Here is a 19,778-nt window from a genome sequence, read left to right as displayed (position 1 = left end):
ATAGACCAATGGAACAGAACAGAGGCCTTGGAGGCAACACCACACATCTACAACCATCTGATCTTTGACAAACCTGACAAAAGCAAGCAATGGGGAAAAGATTTCCTGTTTAATAAATCGTGTTGGAAAAACTGGCTAGCCATACGCAGAAAGCTGAAACTGGATCCCTTCCTTACACTTTATACAAAAATTAACTTAAAATGGATTAAAGACTTAAACGTAAAACCCAAAACCATAAAAACTCTAGAATAAACCTACGCAATACCCTTCAGGACATAGGCATGGACCAAGACTTCATGACTAAAACACCAAAAGTAATGGCAACAAAAGCCAAAATAGATAAATGAGATCTAATTAAACTAAAGAGTTCCCACACAGCAAAAGAAAATATCATTGGAGTGGACAGGCTACCAATAGAATAGGAGAAAATTTTTGCAATCTACCCATCTGACAAAGGGCTAATATCCAGAATTTACAAAGAACTTAAATTTACAAGAAAAAAAACAACCCCATCACAATATGAACACTTCTCAAAAAGAGACACTTATGTGGCCAACAAACATATGAAAAAATGCTCATTATCACTGGTCATTAGAGATGCAAATCAAAACCACAATAAGATACCATCTCACGCCAGTTAGAATGGTAATCATCAAAAAGCCAGAAGATAACAGGTGCTGGAAAGGATGTGGAGAAATAGTAATGCTTTTACACTGTTGGTGGGAGTATAAACTAGTTCAACTATTGTGGAAGACAGTGTGGTAATTCCTCAAGGATCTAGAACCAGAAATATCATTTGACCCAGCAATCCCATTACTAGGTATATACCCAAAGGATTATAAATCATTCTATTATAAAGCCACATGCACACGTATGTTTATTGTGGCACTGTTCACAACAGCGAAGACTTAGAACCAACCCAAGTGCCCATCAATGATAGATGGTTAAAGAAAATGTGGCAAATCTATACCATGGAATACTATGCAGCCATAAAAAAAGGATGAGTTCATGTCCCTTACAGGGACATGGATAAGGCTGGAAACCATCATTCTCAGCAAACTAACAAAAAAACATAAACCAAACACTGAATGTTCTCACTCATAAGTAGGAGTTGAACAATGAGAACACATGGCCACAGGGAGGGGAACAGCATACACAGGGCCTGTCAGGGGATTGAGGGCTGGGGGAGAGATAGCAATAGGAGAAATATCTAATGTAGATGATGGGTTGATAGGTAAGGAAAACCACCATGGCACATGTATATCTATGTATCGAACCTGCATGTTCTGCACATGTACCCCAGAACTGAAAGTATAATTTAAAATTTTTTTAAAGGGGAGATATATGAATGGCCTATAAAAAGATGTTCAATATCACTATTCATTAGGAAAATGAAAATCAAAACCGCAATGAAAATTAAACTCACATGCACTAGAATGGTTATTACCAAAAAAACTGAAAGCAAATATTGGTGAGATACGGAGTAACTGGAACCCTTGTGCACTGCTGGCGATAATGTTAACATGGTGCAGCCACTATGAATAATAGTATGATGTTTCCTCAAAAAGTTAAAAATGGATAGCCATATGATCCAGTGCTTCCACTTCTGGATATATACCCAAAAGAACTTAAAGGAGAGACACAAACACACATTGAACACCCATGTTCATAACACCATTATACACAGTAGCCAAAGGGTAAAAGCAACTCAACTCCATCAACAAATGAATAGAACAAAATTCAGTAGATACATACAATGGAATATAGTCAGCCTTAAAAAAGAAGGGCATTCTGACACGTGCAGCAACATAGTTGAACTTTTAAGACACTATGCTAAGTGAGATAAGCCAGTTAGAAAAGGATAAATACTGTGATTCCATTTAAGGTACTTAGGGTCATCAAATCACAGAAGCAGAAAGAGAATGGTAGTTGTCAGGGTTTAGGAGAGAGAAAAATGAGTTACTGCATCACAGACACAGAGTTTCAGTTTGGTAGAAATGAAAAAAGTTCTGAAAATGAACGGTGGTAATGGTTGTACAATAATGTGAATGTATTTAAGTTTCTATTATTTAAAATGAGAATACAGATACTAACTAACTTTGAACTTTGTTAGGTCAATCAATTATATTATAATTTCTGGAAAACTATTTAAAAATAGAAATAGAGTCTAAATCTTCTAAAATGTAAACCAAAACACGCACACACAAAAATAACTAATTTTTAAAATACATGAATGGGCTGCGCTCAGTGGTGCACATCTATAGTCCCAGCTACTTCAAAGGCTGACTTGAGGCCAGGAGTTCAAGGCTGTAGTGCACTATAATCGTGTCTGTAAATAGCCTTGCACTCCAGCCTTGACAACAAAGCAAGACTTGTCTCAAAAAAAACAAAACAAAACTACAAGAAAGGAAAAAAGATCAAGCAAACCAAATAAAAAGCATAAAGAAAAATGGTAGCATAAAATATAAACAGACTATGCCTTATAGTTAAAAATAAATGTAGACTGAATGTAAAAAAAAGAAGTATCTAGATAGGTACTATTTACTGGTAGCACATATAAAATATGTTCAAAGGAGTATTGTTTATAAGAGCAAAAAAATTGGATATAATCCAAACTCTATCAATAAAAAGTAGGTAAGTCTATTTTTAATATTAATATAATAAATACATAAGTAAAACTGGATAATCTGTAGTTCTATGCATCAACATGAATGAATCTCACAAAAATGTTGGGCAAAAAAAACTGCATGCTATGTAAGAATACATATTGTTCAGTAATCTGAATCATTTTTCTAAAGTTCACAATTATATAAAACTTAAAATTCAGAAAAGTGGATAATTCTAAGGCGAATGCATGGGTATGGGACAGAATGGGCAGACTGGGGAAAACAGAAGGCTTCAGTGATACTGGTAATAGAACATTTTTTAACAGAAGGTGAACATTTGGGCATTTATTTTAATATTATGTTTTTTAACTTAAATGCATCTGATATATATTAGACCTCTGTATACTTCTACCTCTGCCACTTAATCTCTTTGAAGCTCAAAAACGTTTCCACATTTATAAAACAGAAGTATGAATGGCTCTACCATCTCTCTCCTAGGCCTACAGTAAAGATTAGTATCAAAAGAGGATAGTGTGAAATGAATAAAAATAACACCATTCTTCATGATTATAATCATTTAATCCAAAAAATATTTAGATGAAAGCATATCAAAATATTATCAGTGCTTATTATTGAGGAATGAATTTTAGGTATTATCAATTTTATACTTTTCTATATATATTTTAATATAAATATGCATTATTATTCAAATTAGGAAAAAGTTTAAATATTTACATAAATTACATATAGATAATAATGAAATATTATTTTGAAAAGAGAGATAACCATATAATGCAAATGTTCAGGAGTTCACAGTGCAAATGAGTATCATTATTAGTAACTTTGTTCAAAACTGACAAATGTTCTTAGCATAAAGGAGTTGAACTTAGGATATATGTACCATTTGTATCAGTGTTCTTCAAATTGCCAGTCAGAAGAAAATGTATGATATAAAACATACAGAAGAGAAATTTAAGTTAACAGGGAAAGTAACCTCAAAATAGAGTACCTTCTTTAGTGGTTATATGGATTATTATCACTACAGAAAGAAAATTTAAAAAGAAAATCAACTGACGTGAATATAGGAAACTATCATGATGGAGCTGGAATACCTTAATAAAAATGAAACCTCTACCACTTCCACTTAAAAGCTTTGGGCTCCCTCTATTGGAAATCTATATTAAATTCTTACAACTTAAAATAGCAATTTGATCCCTTTCACTCAAGGCGATTTACCAAACTCAACTGAGTGGCTGGCTATAATAAAACTTTTATTGCTTTTATGATACATACTTTTATGAAATATTTTCCATCTTTTTTTTTATTTTTAGGTACAGGGTCTTAGTCTGTCACCCAGGCTGGAATGCAGTTATTTGATCACAGCTCACTGTAACCTCAAACTTCTGGGCTTAAGCAACCTTCCAGCTTCAGCTTCCTTAGTAGCTAGGACTATAGGCACACACTACTGCAACCAACTAATTCTTTAAAAAAAATTTTTTTTTGTAGGGATAGGGTCTTGCTATGTTACCCAGGCTGATCTTGAACTCCTGACCTCAAGCCATCCTCCTATACTGGCCTCCCAAACGCACTGAGATTACAGATATGAGTCACCACATCCAAGCCTCTTTTTTAATATAATTCTGCATATATTATTCTGAAATTAAATTAGACTTCTTTACATTAGCAGTTTTTAAATATTTCTAAAAATCCCAATGGGATATAAAACTTAAAAACACTAAAACATTCAGCTTAGTCTAACCTAAAAGGGAGTTCTGAATAAATATTTATAATGGAAAGGCAAAAAAAGGAATCAGAACTTCAATTAGAAAAGTAATCTACAGACTTATTCAGGAACTGATAGTTCATCTAAGGCACCACAAATGAGAAGAGTAGCTGGCTGACTTATCTCCATATTTGGGGTTAAAGAGGTCTTCCCAAGGATAGGCCAAAACAAGGAGCCAAACACTAACATATTTTGCAAAATAAACTAAAAATCTTCTATATCAAAGACAATACTATAAACAAACTATAGTATAGCAACCTTCAATAAAAATTTACAACACATATTACAAAGAGTCAATACCTTTAATGAGAGTTTTAAAATGAATGCAAAAGAGATGAGCACCCTAGTAAGGACAAATGCTAACAGAAAACTCACAGAAGAAATTTTTAAAAGTACATTCACTAAAAATGATATAGTGTGGACAACTGTCCCTGACCAAACCTCATAGTGAATTATAATAATCCCCAAAGCTGCAGGTGAGGCCTGGTGAGAGGTGTTTAGGTCATAGGGGCACATCTTTCACAGTCTGGTGCTGTCTTCATGCTAGTGAGTTCTCGCTGGATCTGGTTGTTTAGGAGTGTGTAGCACCCTCCCGCCTCTCTCTTGCTCCTGCTTTCCCCAGGTGATGTGCCTGCTCCCCCTCTGCCTTCCACTGATGGCAGCAGCAGCCCATCTGGAGCGGCTGCTGCAAAGAGAGGCTGGCTATAGTCAGGGAGGCACAGATGGGACTGCAAGCTGCACAGAGCTGGTGGGAGCTGTTAACAGGCAGAAGCCCCACCCCCTTCTGAGTTGGAGGGGCAGGAGCCCCAGGAGCCCTGACCTCCCCAGCATGGCTGCAGCCACACAGCCACAGCTGCAAACCTGGGCATTCCTGCACTCTCAGTAGCCAGGGAAGCTCTTCGTACCCCCGTAGGCTCAGAAGTGCCTGCCCCCACTGCCCAGGCTCTCCCCACTCTTAGTGCCCACTCCAAATTTGGAGCAAAGTTGAGGCCCAGCCTGGGTGCTGTCATAACCTGGTGGGGTGTACATGTGCTCGGGTACAAGTCAGCCCCCTGCCACCTCAGCCCCCTCTGGACTTTGGGCACCAACGAGCACATGAGAGAGGTCAAGGGGGTGGTGAGGGCAGCTCAGCGTGGGCCTGCAGGCATCCGTTAGCATGAACAGCCTGGGCACCAGGGACAACAGGTTGATGGCAGTGGGAGACAGACCAGCTCCTGGGCAGAAAGGGGAGAGTCCCTAGTGAAGCCCTCCTTCAGACCTTGGACAGCCTGAAGGCCGGGAGCTGGGCTGCCACTTCCTTGGACCAGAGTGACAACTTACGGTGCTTTTTCCAAGCCCACCCATGGCTTCCCATGAACCTATCAGCATGCACTTTCTCCCCTCTGAAGCCCATAAAAACCCAGACTCAGCCAGACTCAGTCAGACATCAGGATTACCTGCCTGCAGAGAGGAGCTACCCACTGTGGGTACCCTCTCAGCTGAGAGCTGTACACTCAACAGGGTGACCTGCCTGCAGAGAGGAGCTATCCATTTCAGGTCTCCTGAGAGTCGTACTATCACTCAATAAAGCACCTCTTCACCTTACTCACCCTCCAGTTGTCCATGTACGTAATTCTTCCTAGACACAGGACAAGAACTCAGGACCCCCCCAAGTGGCAGGAGTAGAAGAGCTATCAAACAAGCAGGGGTAAAACACGTCCGTAGCTTGCCACAGTGCGGGCAACTAGAAGAGAAGAGAGAGGAGAGAAGAGCTACAGCCCTTTAAAGATCCCAGACCTCCGAGTTCCCCTAGCCAGGGCTGTGACACCCTCTTTGGAGCTCTGCAGTTCCTGGTATCTCCAAGCTTCCAGGTACCAACTAATTCCCCAGTGCCAGCAGTGGAAGCCACTTGCAGTATGACTGGTCCAGCTGCAGTCTTGTAAGAAAGTCAATGCCCATTCTAGTGCTTGGAGCAGTCTGTCCCACCAAGCTGACATACCTGGTTGTGCACAGCAGCCAGACCCAGCTCTCACATCCTCACACACCCCTCACCACTCTGCAACTGGCTCGCTCATGGCAAGTGTGGGATCTGGGCCAGTAGTGGGAGCCAAGCACAGCCTGCCAGGCCAAGTAGGCAGAATAAGCCCAGGAGACCCAAGCAAATCTCAAGCAAAGGCACCACCAGCCACAAAGGATTCCAGCTGGTGAAGCAATATCACAAGGATCCTGTGACACCACCATGATTATAAGCTTCCCAAGGCCTCCCCAGAAGCAGATGCTGCTATGCTTCCTGTACAGTCTGCAGAACTGTGAGCCTATTAACCTCATTTTTTATATATTACCCATTATCAGGTATTTCATTAATAGCCATACAAGAACAGCCTAATATAAAAAATAAAGATGAATAAAATGAAGACAATTTCATAAAACCAATTACATACTTTTGCTTACAGCTTATCAAAAAAAATGTTTAATCATAACACCTAATTCTGGTTAGAGTATAACAGAATCAAACTGAAAGGGTTTACTAGAATAAGTATATGAAGATATGGAGATTCCCCCAAGACGGCCGAATACAAACAACCCCAGAGCGCTGTTCCCAGCGAGAGAGACACAGAAGACGAGTGATCTCATTTCCAACCAAGATACCAGGTTCATTTCAGTAAGATTTGGGCTACAGTGGGTGTAGCCCAAGGAGAGCAATCTGAGGCAGATCAGGGCACTGCCTCACCTGGGAAGTGCAACTGACCAGGTGACCGGGGACTCCCTTCACCCCACCGGCACTCCAGTTCAGATACTGTGCTTCTCCAATGGCCTCTGCAACCCACAGAACAGGAGATCTCTGGGGCTGAAAAGCACCCTGAGTTACCAGCACAGATCTGAGCAGCAGCTCCGGCCAGTGTCATGGGTTGTCGGCACAGATCTGGGCAGATGTTTTGACTAGCGACGACAGTGCCTGCAGGACAGGGCTATCCACTCCCCAGAAAGAGGGGGAGCTGAAAGCAGGAACACAGGTGACACAGCAGGGCAGGTCCCATCCCCACAAAGACCAGCAAACTAAGCCCTCTCACTTTAGAGTTTCGCAGCCAGCACATCAGTTTGAGCTCAACCCAGGATGATCAAGCTTGGAGTGGGGAAGGGCATCCACCAATTGTTGAGGTGGGTCTAAACCTACCTGTGTAAACAGAAGCCAGAGGAAGCTTACACAGCACCTGGACTGAGTCTGTGACAGCCCAGCAGCACCTCTCTAGGCAGACAAGGGACAGACTGCCTCCTCAAGTGGCTCCCTGACCCCTGTGTAACCAGAAAGATGCCTCATACAGGGGAGCTCTGGCTGATACCTGCTGGGTACCCTTCTGGAATGAAGCTACCAGAGGAAAGATCAGGCAGCAATCCTTGCTGTTCTGCAACCTCCATGCGTGATTCCCAGGCAAGCAAGATCTGGACTGGACCTCCAGCAGTCCTACAGTAAAGGGACCTGACTTTTAGAAGGAAAACTAAAAAACAAAAAGAAATAGCTTCAACATCAACAGAAAGGATGTCCACTCAGAAACCCCATCCAAAATCAACAACTTCAAAGATCAAAGGTAGATAAATACATGGAGATGGGAAGAAACTAGTGCAAATGGGATGAAATCATCAAAGACCAGAATACCTCTCCTCCTCCAAGGGATCACAACTCCCCACCAGCAAGGGAACAAAACAGGATAGAGAATGAGTTTGACAAATTGACAGAAGCAGGATTCAGAAGGTGGGTAGTAACAAATTTCTCTGAGCTCAAGGAACATGTTCAAACCCAATTCAAAGAAACTAAAAACCTTGAAAAAAGGTTAGACGAAATGCTAACTAGAAGAACCAGCTTAGAGAGGAACATAAACGACTTCATGGAGCTGAAAAACACAGCATAAGAACTTCACAAAGCATACACAAGTTTCAACAGCCAAATCAATCAAGCAGAAGAAAGAATATCAGAGGTTGAAGATCAACTCAATGAAATAAAATGAGAAGGCAAAATTAGAGAAAAAAGAGGGAAAATAAACAAACAAAGCCCCCAAGAAATGTGGGATTTTAAAAAAAGACCTAATTTACCCTTGATAGGTGTACCTGAATGTGACAGGGAGAATGAATCCATGCTGGAAAACACTCTTCAGGATATTGTCCAGGAGAACTTCCCCAACCTAGCAAGTCAGAACAACATTCAAATACAGGAAATACAGAGAACACCACAAAGATATTCCTCAAGAAGAGCAACCTCAAGGCACATAATCATCAGATTCACCAGGGTTGAAATGAAGGGAAAAGTGCTAAGGGCAGCCAGAGAGAAAGGTCAGGTCACCCACAAAGGGAAGCCCATCAGACTCACAGCAGATCTCTTGACAGAAACCCTACAAGCCAGAAGAGAGTGGGGGCCAATATTCAACATCCTTAAAAAAAAAAAGAACTTTCAACCCAGAATTTGATATCCGGCCAAACTAACCTTCATAAGCAAAGGAGAAATAAAATGCTTTACAAACAAGCAGTTGCTGAGAGATTTCGTCACCACCAGACTGACCTTACAAGAGCTGCTGAAGGAAACACTAAGCATGGAAAGGAACAACCAGTACTAGCCACTGCAGAAACGTGCCAAATCGTAAAGACCAATGATGTAAAGAAGAAACTGTGTCAACTAATAGGCAAAACAACTAGCCAGTAACAAAATGGCAGGATCAAATTCACACATAACAATATTAATGTTAAATGTAAACAGCCTAAATGCCCAAATCAAAAGACACAGACTGGCAAACTGGATAAAAAGTGAAGACCCATCAGTGGGCTGCACTCAGGAGACTCATCTCAGAAGAAAGGCACAAATAGACTCAAAATAAAGGGATGAAAGAAGATTTAAAAGCAAATGGAGAGGAAAAAAAAAAAAAAGCAGGGGTTACAATCCTAGTCTCTGATAAAGCAGACTTTAAACCAACAAAGATCAAAAGAGACAAAGAAGTGCACTACATAATGGTAAAAGAATCAATCCAACAAGAAGAGTTAACTATTCTAAATTATAAGCACCCAATACAGGAGCACTGAGATACATAAAGCAAGTTCTTAATGACCTACAAAGAGATTTAGACTCCCACACAATAATAGTGGGAGACTTGATCACTCCACTGTCAATATTAGACAGATCAACGAGACAGAAAATCAACAAGGATATCCAGGACCTGAACGCAGATCTTGACCAAGTGAAACTAATAGATATCTACAGAACTCTCAATATCTACAGAACTCTCCACCCCAAAGCCACAGAATATACATTCTTTTCAGCGCCACATCACACTTACTCTAAAATTGACCACATAATTGGAAGTAAATCACTCCTCAGCAAATGCAAAAGAACAGAAATCATAACAGTCTCTCAGATCGCAATGCAATCAAATTAGAACTCAGGATTAAGAAACTCACCCAAAACCAAACAACTATATAGAAACTGAACAACTGGCTCCTAAATGACAACTGGATAAACAATGAAATGAAGGCAGAAATAAAGATGTTCTTTGAAACCAATGAGGATGAAGACACTACGTACCACAATCTCTGGGACACATTTAAAGCAGTGTCAAGAGGAAAATTTATAGCAGTAAATGCCCAAATAAGATGAAAGGGGAGATCTAGAATCAACACCCTATCATCAAAATTGAAAGAGCTAAAGGAGCAAGAACAAACATACTCAAAAGCTACTAGAAGACAAGAAATAACTAAGATCAGAGCAGAAGCGAAGGAGATAGAGACACAAAAATCCCTTCAAAAAATAAATAAATCCAGGAGCTGATTTGAAAAAATCAACAAAATAGACCACTAGCCATACAAATAAAAAAGAAAAAAGTATCGAATAGATGCAACAAAAAATGATAAAGGAGATATCACCACCGATTCCACAGAAGTAAAAATTACCATCAGAGATTACTACAAACATCTCCAGGCACATAAACCAGTAAACCTGGAAGAAATGGATAAACTCCTGGACACTTACACACTCCCAAGGCTAAACCAGGAAGAAGTTGGATTCCTGAATAGACCAATAACAAGGTCTGAAGTTATGGCAGCAATTAATAGCCTACCACCCAAAAAAAGTCCAGGTCCAGAGAAGTTTACAGCCGAATTATACCAGACATACAAACAGGAGCTGGTACCATTCCTTCTGAAACTATTCCAAACAATACAAAAAGAAGGAATTCTCCCTAACTCATTTTATGAGACCACCATCCTGATACCAAAACCTGTCAGAGACACAATTAAAACAGAAAACTTCAGGCCAATATCCATGATGAACATAGATGCAAAAATCTTCAACGAAATACTGGCAAACCGAATGCAACAGCACATCAAAAAGCTTATCCATCATGATCAAGTAGGCTTCATCCAGGAGATGTAAGGCTAGTTCAACATATGCAAGTCTATAAATGTAATTCATCACATAAACAGAACCAAAGACAAAAACCACATGATTATCTCAATAGATGCAGAGAAGGCCTTTGACAAAATTCAACAGCGCTTTATGCTAAAAACTCTCAATAAACTAGGGTACCAATGGAACATATCTCAAAATAATAAAAGCTACCTACAACAAACCCACAACCAATATCATACTGAATGAAAACTAGCACTAGACAAGGATGCCCTATCTCACCATTCCTATTCAATATAGTGTTGGAAGTTCTAGCCACAGCAATCAGGTAAGAAAAAGAAATAAAGGGTATTCAATTAGGAAAAGAGGAAATCAAATTGTCTCTATTTGCAGATGACATGAGTGTTTATTTAGAAGACCCCATCATCTCAGCCCAAAATCTCCTTAAGATGATAAGCAACTTCAGTAGTCTCAGAATACAAAATCAACGTGCAAAAATCACAAGCATTCCTATACACCAATAACAGACACACAGAGAGCCAAATCATGAGTGAACTCCCATTCACAATTGCTACAAAGAGAATAAGATACCTAGGAATACAACTAACAAAGAACGTGAAGGACCTCTTCAAGGAGAACTACAAACCACTGATCAAGGAAATAAGAGAACATAAACATGGAAAATTATTCCATGTTCATGGTTAGGAAGAATCAATGTCATGAAAATGGCCATACCCCCCAAAGTAATTTATAGATTCAAGGCTATACCCATCAAGCTACCACTGACCTTTTTCATAGAACTGGAAAAAAACACTTTAAACTTCATATGGAACCAAAACAGAGCCCACATAACCAAAACATCCTAAGCAAAAACAGAAAAGCTGGGGGCATCACAATACCTGACTTCGAACTATACTACAATGCTATAGTAATCAAAACAGCATTGTATTGGTATCAAAACAGAGACAGAGACCAATGGAACAGAACAGAGGCCTCAGAAGTAACACCACACATCTACGACCATCTGATCTTTGACAAACCTGACAAAAACAAGCAATGGGGAAAGGATTCCCTGTTTAGTAAATGGTGTTAATAACAGCTTGAATGTAAAAGGATTAAATTCCCTACTTGAAACATATAAGCCAGGCGAGGTGGCTCACACCTATCATCCCAGCACTTTGGGAGGACAAGGAGGGTGGATCACCTCAGGTCAGGAGTTTAAGACCAGCCTGACCAATATGATAAAACCCCATCTCTTCACTCACAATCACTGCAAAGAAAAATAAAAACTAATAAAAACAATTAAAAAAAAAAAAGACCTCTATTGAAACTACAAAAATTAGCCAAGCATGGTGGTGGGCCCCAGTAGTCCCAGCTGCTCAGGAGGCTGAGACGGAAGAATTGCTTGAACCTGGGAGACAGAGGTTGCAGTGAGCTGAAATCATGCCAATGCACTCCAGCCTGGGCAATGGAGAAAGATTCCATCTAGAAAAAAAAATTAAAAGAAAGAAAGGTATGAACTGGCTGAATCCATTTTTTTAAATCACCCAACTGTATGCTGTCTACAATTACTCAAGTCACCTGTAAAGATATACATGAACTGAAAAAAAATTTTCACACAAATGGAAGCCAAAAGCATACAGGAGTAGCTATACATACATCAACTTTAAGTCTGCTTTTGGTTTCCATTTGTAGACTTTAAGTCAAAAACTGTAAAAAGAGACAAAGAGCATTATTATATAATGATAAAGGCATAAACTGAGAAAGAGGATATAATTCCAAATATACATGCACTTAGTATCAGAGAACACGGAAATATAAGGCAAATATTATTAGATCTAAAATAAGAGATAGACTTCAATACAAAAATAGTGGGAGAGTTCAACACCCCACTCTCAGCAGTGAACAGACCATCAAGACAGAAATTGAACAAAAAAGCATCAGACTTAATCTACAGTATCAACCAAATGGACCTAATAGACATTTACAAAACAATTCATCCATGGCTGCAGAATACACATTCTTTTTATTAAAAATAAAAATTTTTAAATAAATTCTAATTAAAAAATTTATTTAAACAAATGAAAACAGAAATACTGCATACCATAATGTATGGGATACAGCAAAAGCAGTGCTAAGAGGGAAATTTATAGCAGTAAACATCTAAATTAAAAAGTAGAAAGATTTCAAATAAACAACCAAATGATGCATCTCAAAAAAACTAGAAAAGCAATAACAAACTAAACCCAAAATTAGTAGAAAGAAAAAAGTAATAAAGCCATAGAAGAACTAAATGAAATAAAGTAAGAAAAATTAAAAGGATCAACATAATGAAAAATTCTTTTTAAAAGACAAACAAAATCACTGGCTATACCAACCAAGGGGGGAAAAAAAAAAAAAACAAATAAATACAATCAGAAACAAAAAAAGGAGGCATTAAAACTGATAACACAGAAATACAAAGAATAATTAGAGGATATTATGAACAAGTATATGCCAGCAAATTGTAAAATCTCAAGGAAACTGATAAATTCCTAGAGACATACAACCTACAAGATCACACCAGGAAGAAAGAGAAAACCTGAACATACCAGTAACAAGTGACAAGATCAAAGCAGTAATAAAGGGTCTCTCAACAAGGAAAAGCCCAGGATTGGATGGCTTTTTTGCTGAATTCTGCCATTACAGAGAAGAACTAACACAATTCTTCTCAAACCCTTCCAAACAATTGAAGAGGGGGAAATTTTATGTAACTCATTCTACAAGACTAGCACTACCCTGATAACAAAACTACAGAAGTTCATGAGAAAAAAGTTCAGGCCAACATGAGCAACATAGATGCAAAAATCCTCAACAGAATACTAGCAAACAGAATCCAACCATACATCGAAAAGGTAATACACCATGATCAAGTGAGATTTATCTCAGTGACACAAGGCTGGTTCAACAAACACAAATAAATAAATGGGATACATCATATTAGAATGAAGGGCCATGTGATCACCTCAATAGATGCAGAAAAAACATTTGATAATATTCAATATCCTTTCATAAAAACTCTTAAAAAATAGGTACAGAACTAACATACTGCAACATGATTAAGGCCCTATATGACAAATCCACAGCCAAATTATATTGATTGAATAAAATCTGGAAGCCTTTCCTCAAAGAACTGGGACAAGACAAGGATGCCCACCTTCACCACTCTTATTCAACACAGTACCACAAGTCCTATCCAGAGCAATTAGGTAAGAGAAAGAAATAAAGGGCATCCAAATTAGAAAAGACGTAGTCAAATTATCCCTCTTTCCACATAACATGACCTTATACATAGAAAAACCTAAACACTCCATCCAAAAACTCATTTATAACTAATAAATTAATTAAAATTGCAGGATACTGAATCAACATAGAAAAATTAGTAGCAGACATGAACTAGCTGGAATAAAAAAAAAAGTAATTCCACTTAAAATAGCTATAGAATAAAATACCTATGAATAGATTTAACCAAAGAGTTGAAAGACGTCTAAATTGGAAACCACAAAATACCAATGAAAGAAATTAAGAGGACACAAACAAATGGAAAGATATCCCAAGCTCATGGATTAGAACAAATAGTGTTAAAATGAGCATATTTCCCAAAGCAATCTACAAATAAAATGCAATCCCAATCAAAATGCCAATGCTATTCTTCATAGAAATAAAAAAACCAATCCAAAAATTCACATAGAATCACAAAAGACACCAAATAACCAAAGCAATACTGAGCAAAAAGAACAATGCTGGAGGCATCACACTATATGACTTCAAAATATATTACAAAGCTATAGTACCAAAACAGCATGACATTGGTATATAAACAGCTAGGTGTGGTAGTATACGCCTGCAGTCCCAGCTACTCAGGAGGCTGAGGAGAGAAGATTGCTTGTAGTCAAGAGTTCAAGGGTACAGTGAACTACAAATGTGCCACTGCACTCCAGTCTGGATAACAAAGCAAGACCCCATCTCTTTAAAAAAAACAAACAGACAAATACATAGACCAATGGAACAGAAAAGAAAACCTAGAAACAAATCCATATATTTAGAGACAATTGACTTTCAACAAAGGCACCCAGGACATATACTGCAAAATGATACCTTCTGCAATAAATTTTGCTGAGGAAACTAGGTATCCATATGCAGAAGAATGAAACTATACCGCTATTTCTCAACATATACGAAAACCTACCCAAAATCGGTTAAAAATTTAACCATAAGACCTGAAAATGTAAAACTTCCAAAAGAAAACACAGGGGAATAACTATATGACATTGGTCTGGGCAATGATTTTTTAGATTTCACCCAAAAGCACAGGTAACAAAAGCAAAAAAATAGACAAAAGGGATTACATCAAAATTAAAAGCTTTTGTAGAAGCAATGAAATCATTTTCAGAGTGAAGAGACAACCTATAGATTGGGAGATAGTCACAAATCATACATCTCATTAGGGATACATACATATTTAAAATATGTAAGGAAACTCAAACAACTCTATAAAAAGAAAACATATCCAATTTAAAATGGGTAAGGGAATGAACAGACATTTATCAAAAGAAGATATAAAATGCCCAATAGATATATGAAAAAATGTTCAATGCTAATTAGGGAAATACAAATGTCTTAGTCTGTTTTGTGTTGCTGTAACTCAATAACTGAGACTGAGTAATTTATAATGAATAGAGATTTATTTAGCTCATAGCTAATCACACTAAAAAGTACAACACTGGATGGCTATTATCTGGCAGCTTCTAGTGAGGGCCTCCTGCTCTTCATAGCATGGTGGAAAAATGTAACAGGAAGCAGGAATGTGCAAAAAAGACTAAACATAACCAACAGGTGTATAACAGCTCATTCTCATGCGTACATGTGCTATTTGGTACCTGCCTAGAATGTGTAATGATGAAGTCATATTATTTGGGGTATCCATCACCTCAAGTATTTATCATTTCCATGTGTTGGGAACATTTCAATTCCTCTCTTCTATTTTGAAATATACAGTGCACTACAGTCACCCTACTCTGCTACTAAATATTAGAATGTATTCTTTCTATCTAACTGTATCATAGCCATTAACCAAATTCTCTCCATCACCCTCCACTACATATATGCTTCCCAGCCTCTATTGTTTATAATTCTACTCTCTGCCTCCATTAAATAAATTTACTTAAGCTCCCACATGAGAGACAACATGCAATATTTATCTTTCTGTTTGGCTTATTTCATGTAATGATCTCTAGTTCCATTCATGTCGCTGCACATGACAGGATTTCATTCTTTTTTATGGCTGAATGGTATTCTATTATATATGTTCTTATTTTTATTTTTTATATTTTTTTTTTTGTTTTTTTTTTTTTCTTTTTTTTTTTTCATCTATTTGATTTTAGTTTTCTGAGAAATCTCCGCGCTGCTTTCCATAATATTTGTATCAATTTACATTCCCAATAACAGCTTATGAGGGTTCCCTTTTCTCCATATCCTTGCCAACATCTGCTATTCTGTCTTTCTAATGGCCATTCTGGGTAAGATAATATCTCAATGTAGTTTTGATTTGCTTATTAGCAATGATAAGCACTGATAATTAGCAACTCTTCATATACCTGTTTGTCATTTGTATGTCTTCTTTTGAGAAATGTCTTTGTATGTCACTTGCTCACTTTTTAACAGGATTATTTGGTTTTTTTTATTGTTGAGTTGTTTGGGTTCCTCATATATTCTGGGTATCAGTCCCTTACTGGATGAATCGTTTACAAACATTTTCTCCCATTCTAGAAGTTGTCTCTTTACTCTGTTAATTGGATGGGTCCTTAGCTGTGCAGAAGCCATTTGGCTTAATATAGTCCCATTTGTGCATTTTTTGTTGTTGCCTGTGCTTTCGAGGTCTTGGTCATAAAATCTTTGCCTAGAACAATGTTCAGAAGCATGTCCCCTATGCTTTCTTCCAGTAGTTTTATATTTTCAGGTCTTACATAAAAGTATTTAATCCATCTTGAGTTTATTTTTATATGTGGTAAGAGACAGGGGTCTAGTTTCACTCTTCTGCATATTTTCACAGCATCACTATTAAAGAGGGTGTCCTTTCCCCAGTGTATGTTCTCGGTACCTTTTGTTGAAAATCAGCTGGCTGTAAATACATGGATTTATTTATACGTTCTCTGTTCTGTTCCATTGGTCTCTGTGTCTGTTTCTATACCATGCTGTTTTGGTAAAATGTATTTTTAGGTCAGGTAGTGTAATGCCTCCAGTTTTATTCTTTTCACTCAGGACTTCTTTGGCTATTTGGGTTCTTTTTTGGTTCCATATGATCTTAGGGTTAAGATTAACAAATTCATCTTAAGGGAAGAAAGAACTAAAGTTTGGTTTAAGGAGTTCCGTACTTGTTAAACTCAATGGAGAGGCTAAGAAAACAGTGACAACTGCTTTGGCAGCAATGGTAATGACAACAGTGGACTCAGGAACACATGCTAGCATCCTCAGCGTAAAAGATTTCAGTAACATCAACTGGAGCAATATCCTTTAATAGTACTTTTGATTATCAGCAGCAATAAGAAAGACACAAAAATAATGACTTTTAATAATCACCTACTAAGTTCCTGGTATTATACTAGAGACTTTACATGGGTCATCTCCTTAAATCTGCACACTAACTAAATAAGGAAGGTACTATTATCCCTGTTTTAAAGACAGGGTAAGAAACTTGTCCAAGGTAAATTAGTGTATTAGCAATATAGCTAATATCTTAATCCAGATGTCTGGCTCCAAAGTTTATGCTTATTCCAAATGCAAGAATCAAATAAAATTGCCACTAAGAGAATACATTTTCAAGGCCCCCATCAAAACCACCTGGGAATTTCATATCTATTAAGAAAGGATTTAAAGGAGTGTTAGTATTACCACTAAATAGTTTTGTGAAATAACCAGAAATATTATACCTATTACTATTATTAAACCTTAGCCCCAGATTGGCATAAAGGCCGAAGTATACAGATTACAATTTGATTGTTTCATAGGATCTTCAAAAGTGCAATTTTTCATAACAGCATAAATGTGCACTGATGTCATCTGAATTCTGTGGCAATGGTACATTATAAGTTTTTTCTTTTTTTAATCTTTCTTTTTTGCTCAACATTTGACTTATAGCTCAATCAACATAAGTTTTCCTTCTACAGAAAATATATTTAATAACATTTTCATTTATTTTATTTATATAATATTTTATGAGCACAAAGAATTCTCACAAGTAAGATTTAAAAGAAAAAGAACAGCTTTGTGAGGTAGATAGGGCATTCAAAATTACTTCTCTTTTTACAACTCAGAAAACTGAAGCTCACATTAAATATCATAAGCATTAACCCAAGTGCAAAAAGTGTAGTATATATTGAGCTAAGTACTAGGTATAAATGCAAATAAAACATGATACCTCCTCTCCTCAAGGAGCTCATGGTACAGCAAAGGAGGAGGAAACAAATAGCTATACTACAATGTGAATACATACTTTTGTTGTTGTTGTTTTGGGGGTTTTGTTTTTGTTTTGGTTTTTTTTGAGAGGTGGCTCACCATAACCCTCTGCCTCCCAGGTTCAAGCAATTCTCCTGCCTCAGCCTCCCGAGTAGCTGCGATTACAGGCACCCACCAGTACGCTCTGTTAATTTTTGTATTTTTAGTAGAGACAAGGTTTCACCATGTTGGCCAGGCTGGTCTCGAACTCCTGACCTCAGGTGATCCTCCTGCCTAGGTCTCCCAAAGTGCTGGGATTACAAGCGTGAGCCACCCTGCCCATCTGTTGTTCTTTTTGAGACAGGGTCTTGCCCTGTTACCTAGGATAAAGTGCAGTGGCAATCACAGCTCACTGCAATCTTGAACTCCTGGCCTCAACCAATCCTCCCACCTCAGCCTCCCAAATAGCTGAGACTATGAGCATGCACCATCACACCTGGCTCATTTTTTTCATTTTTAACAGAAACAAGATCTCACTATGCTGCCTAGGCTGGTCTTGAACTCCTGGCCTCAAATGATCCTACTGCCTTGGTCTTTCAAAGGGCTATGATTATAGGCATGAGCCACTTGATAAGATACATTACTAATTTCCCTAACTACACATTAAATTTAGTAACTGGATAATGCCACTGAAATTCTCATTTTGGGGGACACACTTAGAAAGAGATCTAATAAAGTTAAAATGGTAGTTACCAATTCACTAAGTAGAACCCAGGTCAAAATATAAAATATTTTCCAAAAGAAGAAAAATTCAAGAGTTCATAGAAAATAGAGGTTAAAATAATGAAATTGCTGTCGATCTTTAAAAAGGCAACTATAAATACTATTTAATGTAATTAGGCTTACAACAGAAATACAAAGCAGAAGTTAGCTTTGGACAGTTCGGGGGGGAAAAAATTAAGATAATCAATTTTTCATTTACATAAAAACTATCCTCAGGCTGAACACAGAGAATAAAAAGAGACACTTCAGAAGCTCGTGGCAAATGGAAGTTTATAAATTTAATAGAATTTACTAAGTGACCATCCCAAGCTTTGTGCCACAGATTTTTTTTCTTATTTCCAGTCCACACACCAACCTCTCCTAGAGCTTAAAACAAAGGCACGTTCAGATCTGCATTTCTCTTAGTGGCACAACAGGCTACATTTGTTCATGGAATTCAGCTTTTCTATTTGTTAATGGGAAAAAACTTTTTTTAAGGAACGTGTTCAGCATTCATTCAAATAATACTTAGAGTATAAGTACCAGTTACAATTCTAGAGTCTGAATATAAAAATAACAGACAAGACTGAATGAGTGAATGGATAGCTGGACAAATAGAAAACAAAAAGAGAGAGGAACAGACTAATGTCAGAGGAATGGATTTCAATTATACCAGACAAACTGGGACACTGAAATAGGTTACCAGATTTTCATTAAGTGCCTGTATCCATTTTTCCAAAATACAAGTATGGCGACCAGTGCTTTTTTTTTTTTTTTTTTTTTTTTTTTT

At 37.7% G+C, this 19,778-nt stretch overlaps 1 protein-coding gene across 9 annotated transcripts in view; it reads right to left on the bottom strand.

Moving 5' to 3' along the window:
• SENP7 (SUMO specific peptidase 7) overlaps nucleotides 1-19,778 on the bottom strand; it is a 189,669-nt gene that overhangs the window by 55,428 nt on the left and 114,463 nt on the right. The window lies entirely within an intron of this gene.

Source organism: Sapajus apella, unplaced genomic scaffold (assembly GCF_009761245.1).
Source record: "Sapajus apella isolate SASKATOON/1434 unplaced genomic scaffold, GSC_monkey_1.0 scaffold40, whole genome shotgun sequence".
Lineage (NCBI taxonomy): Eukaryota > Metazoa > Chordata > Mammalia > Primates > Cebidae > Sapajus > Sapajus apella.
This window is presented reverse-complemented; position numbering and strand designations above follow the sequence as displayed.